A 5,587-nucleotide genomic window follows, 5' to 3' on the forward strand; every position below is an offset into this window, starting at 1 on the left:
TGTGCATCATCAGTCTGCAAAGAGTAATAAGACAAATAAATAACATATAAAGCCAATAAAACACAAACAGAACTCACATGAATTAAATAGTCTTAAAATTAACCAAAAAAAAAAAAAGAAAAGTACAAAGTAAAAACAGTAAAAAGAGAGACGAACACCCAAAAACACTAACCGTCCATGAGGAGAGAAGATGGAATGACCCTGTCGTCAAAAGCAGGTGATGACCGTAAGCTATGCCAGGTATAGAGTGGTTGAAGAATTATTACCATTAACGAACGAAACAAGTTTCTTAATATATAAAGACTCGAGGGTAGTTAAGTGATCAGGATGTTTGACATGATCTATTATTGTGAACTGTTCTTTCTGAAGCTCAATTTTGCAATTAAAAGCATGGTTCCTGATATTAGAAAAATTCAGGTTGTTTTTTTTTTTTTTTTATTCTTTGGTCCGTTCGGAAACTAAAACCTAAATGACTGCAATATCGAACCCTCAGCAACCTTCGAGTCGATCCACGTAAGAACCTGGACATCCAGGGCATGTAAATTTATATATGACGTTGGATCTTCATGGAAGAAGGGCTGAAGGCGATCTTTGAAACAAATTAAAAAAGGAACCTATGGTACAAGGATTGTTTGATATTAATTTGACCTTGAGACACGGAATTTTCTGTTCAATGATTGTTTTAAACTGGATATGAATTTCAGATCAGAAATATGAGGAATAGTAGCATAAAATAACCTTTGGGAACATCAAAATTAGGAGACTAAAGCTGAAAAAACTTCGAAAGTATCTGGTTGACAATTTTCAAAACTACGTCTTGTGGAAAAGAATTGGACTTAAAAAAACTCAGCAAAAATGAAATCTCGCCATGAAAAATTTTCCAAGAAGATGAATACTTTAGGGCCCTATTTACCAATGTGTGGATGGTGTTTAATTTAAAAGAATGTTGACAGGAACTATAAAAATTATTAGTGAGTCCTGTATAGGTCCGTTTTTCTGTAGACTGACGTGGCAAATTCTGAATTACTTCCTAGTGATTCTCAAATCTAAATAAGGTCGAGTACCTTCTTTTCAACCTCTACTGTAAAATTGATATTCGCGTGAGCGTTATTAATAAATTCTAAAAAATGAGGAACATTGCCAAGGATGTTGGAATAACGTGGAAGGTATCATCAACGTATCTACGATAAAAAGATGGTCTAAAATTAGAAACTACAACCATTTAAAAACTTCGACTCCAAGTCTGACATAAAAAAGTTAGCAAAGATAGGGCCTAAAGGAGACCCCATGGCGACTCCATCGACCTGCGAATAGAGCGATTGTTAAAAATGAACATAGAATCTTGCACAGCAAGATCAAGTAATTGTTTAAAGTAGCCCGATTAAAACCATAAAAAATAGTATCATCGTTGGAAAAAATTTGTTTAAAATAATGCTAATGGTTTCATTGAGTGGAACATTTGTGAAAAGAGATTCCACATCAAAAACTAGCCATAAAATAGTCTTCATCCTGTCTAGAAATTAATTGTTGAAATTCATATCATTTTTTAATAAGGAAAATTCACCGTTACAAAAAAATTCGGATAAAAGTCCTGCCAGAAATTTTGAGATGGAAAAAGATGGATTATTGTAAGCAGCCATGATTGGTCTCAGAGGTAGGTCAGGCTTGTGAATTTTCGGTAAACCATAAAGAATGCTGAAAGAGGAACCAGTCACAAACAACTGTTGATAGGTTAGTTTCATTTATTATACTATCATTTTTATTTTCTCAAGAATCTATTAATTTTATCCTCTCTTTTGTATATATCTAAAAAAGTAGGTTCACCGTGGGAAACAAACTTGGAATTGTCGGAGAGAATAGTTTCCATTTTTTGTATGTAATCAGTCTTATTCATAATAACTACCCCCTTGCCCTTATCTGGTTTACACAAAATTATGTCTTCTTGTTCCTTTAACTTCAATAGTATTTTCAGATCAGGACGATCTAAAAAAATTGTGTCCAACTAGTTCTTAAATTCAAGTTACATTTTGTGAGCCAAATTAGATATTTTCTGTTGGAGCTTACCGATATCTTGGTTAAATTCAAATTTTATCAATCTTTGAAACATAGTTTCAAGAGGTAAGAAAAACCTGGCATAGTTAGGTCTATATGAGGGTAAGCAAAAGTCTAACCCAAAAGACAATAAAAATTCTTCTCTCTTTGATAAAACATAACTGGAAAAGTTAAAAATACATTTATTTCTAGAATGGAAATCGGGAATAACAACACCGAGATTCAGCAGTTTTTTCTGGTGTCTAGAAAATACCTCAGAGATATAGTTATTAATAAATCTACAAAACAATCTCTGATAAAGCAGACGATCAACCATGGACAAATCATTAAACAAAACATTCTTAAGTTGTTCTGTAGTAACAGTTAACAGGTTAATAGAGCGGATTTTACATTCAATTTCGTTCTTAAGCAGGGTTCTAAGTGCATCTTTGTAGAAATCAGTATTATACAGAGCAGATTTATACAATCTGAAGCGGACGAATCTCGGAGTGACATCATTCAGTTGGCAGTATTGGAGAAAATCAAGATCTGCTTTGGCCTTTTCGAGTCGAAGAGTTGTCTTTTCCAGTTTTCTTGAGGTAGCGATGGTAATGGGCGGATAACGGTGCTTGAGTAGTTGCGCAAAGTGTGAGTTCCCTGCAGTCGTGGAGACGGAAAGCGAACAGGAGGACGAAGAAAAGTTTCAGTATCATCTCAGGAGATATGTAGTCGTTCAGTGGAGAAATTATATACGAATCTTCAGAGGGTGTCCATGATACTAGTTGTAAAAGGATTAAGTTTATTATGAAACGTTTCGCACATGAAACATCTGTGCATCATCAGTCTGCAAAGAGCAATAAGACAAATAAATAACATATAAAGCCATAAAACACAAACAGAACTCACATGAATTAAAATAGTCTTAAAATTAACCAAAAAAAAAAAGAAGAAAAAAGTTACAAAGTAAAAACAGTAAAAAGAGAGAGAACACCCAAAACACTAACCGTCCATGAGGAGAGAAGATGGAATGACCTGTCGTCAAAAGCAGGTGATGACGTAAGCTATGCCAGGTTATAGAGTGGTTGAAGAATTATTACCATTTAACGAAGGAACAAGTTTCTTAATATATAAAGACTCGAGGGTAGTTAAGTGATCAGGATGTTTGACATGATCTATTATTGTGAACTGTTCTTTCTGAAGCTCAATTTTGCAATTAAAAGCATGGTTCCTGATATTAGAAAATTCAGGTTGTTTTATTCTTTGTCCTGTTCGGAAACTAAAACCTAAATGACTGCAATATCGAACCCTCAGCAACCTTCGAGTCGATCCAACGTAAGAACCGCCTGGACATCCAGGGCATGTAAATTTATATATGACGTTGGATCTCATGAAGGGCTGAAGGCGATCTTTGAAATTAAAAAAAGGAACCTATGGTACAAGGATTGTTTGATATTAATTTGACCTTGAGACACGGAATTTCTTTTTCAATGATTTGTTTTAAACTGGATATGAATTTCAGATCAGGAAATATGAGGAATAGTAGCATAAAATAACCTTTGGGAACATCAAAATTAGGAGATAAAGGCTGCAAAAAACTTCGAAAGTATCTATCACAGCTGTTTGTGACTGGTTCCTCTTTCAGCATTCTTTATGGTTTACCGAAAATTCACAAGCCTGACCTACTCTGAGACCAATCATGGCTGCATACAATAGTCCATCTTTTCATCTCAAAATTTCTGGCAGGACTTTTATCCGAATTTTGTAACGGTGAATTTTCCTTAAAAAATGGATATGAATTTCAACAATTAATTTCTAGACAGGATGAAGACTATTTTATGGCTAGTTTTGATGTGGAATCTCTTTTCACGAAAAAATGTTCCACTCAATGAAACCATTAGCATTATTTTAAAAAAAAATTTTTCCAACGATGATACTATTTTTTTATGGTTTTAATCGGGCTACTTTTTAAACAATTACTTGATCTTGCTGTGCAAGATTCTATGTTCATTTTTAACAATCGGCTCTATTCCGCAGGTCGATGGGAGTCGCCATGGGGTCTCCTTTAGGCCCTATCTTTGCTAACTTTTTTATGTCAGACTTGGAGTCGAAGTTTTTTAAATGGTGTAGTTCTAATTTTAGACCATCTTTTATCGTAGATACGTTGATGATACCTCGCGTTATTCCAACATCCTTGGCAATGTTCCTCATTTTTAGAATTTATTAATAACGCTCACCGAATATCAATTTACAGTAGAGGTTGAAAAAGAAGGTACTCTACCTTATTTAGATTTGAGAATCACTAGAAGTAATTCAGAATTTGCCTCGTCAGTCTACAGAAACGGACCTATACAGGACTCACTAATAATTTTTATAGTTCCTGTCAACATTCTTTTAAATTAAACACCATCCACACATTGGTAAATAGGGCCCTAAAGTATTCATCTTCTTGGAAAATTTTTCATGACGAGATTTCATTTTTGCTGAGTTTTTTTAAGTCCAATTCTGTTCCACAAGACGTAGTTTTGAAAATTGTCAACCAGATACTTTCGAAGTTTTTTTTCAGCTTTATCTCCTAATTGATGTTCCCAAAAGGTTATTTTATGCTACTATTCCTCATATTTCGATCTGAAATTCATATCCGTTGTAAAACAAATCATTGAACAAAAGGAAATTCCGTGTCTCAAGGTCAAATTAATATCAAACAATCCTTGTACCATAGGTTCCTTTTTTAATTCAAAGATCGTCCTTCAGCCCTTCATGAGATCCAACGTCATATATAAATTTACATGCCCTGGATGTCCAGGTTCTTACGTTGGATCGACTCGAAGGTTGCTGGGGTTCGATATTGCAGTCATTTAGGTTTTAGTTTCCGAACAGGACAAAGAATAAAACAACCTGAATTTTCTAATATCAGGAACCATGCTTTTTAATTGCAAAATTGAGCTTCAGAAAGAACAGTTCACAATAATAGATCATGTCAAACATCCTGATCACTTAACTACCTCGAGTCTTTATATATTAAGAAACTTGTTCCTTCGTTAAATGGTAATAATTCTTCAACCACTCTATACCTGGCATAGCTTACGTCATCACTGCTTTTGACGACAGGTCATTCCATCTTCTCTCCTCATGGACGGTTAGTGTTTTGGTGTTCTCTCTCTTTTTACTGTTTTTACTTAGTACTTTTCTTTTTTTTTGTTTTTTTTTTTTTGGTTAATTTTAAGACTATTTAATCATGTGAGTTCTGTTGTGTTTTTATGGCTTTATATGTTTATTTATTTGTCTTATTGCTCTTTGCAGACTGATGATGCACAGATGTTTCATGTATGAAACGTTTCATAATAAACTTAATCCTTTTACAACTAGTATCATGGACACCCTCTGAAGTTTCTTATATAATTTCTCCACTGAACGACTATATATATATATATTATATATATATATATATATTATATATATATATATATATATATATATATATATATATAAATTCAGTGCTCGCGTATTCCATTTACCAAACGAGGCACTGGGTTGTTCTTTTGATCTGCAAAGCAGA

The sequence above is a fragment of the Macrobrachium nipponense genome, chromosome 5 (assembly GCF_015104395.2).
Source record: "Macrobrachium nipponense isolate FS-2020 chromosome 5, ASM1510439v2, whole genome shotgun sequence".
Lineage (NCBI taxonomy): Eukaryota > Metazoa > Arthropoda > Malacostraca > Decapoda > Palaemonidae > Macrobrachium > Macrobrachium nipponense.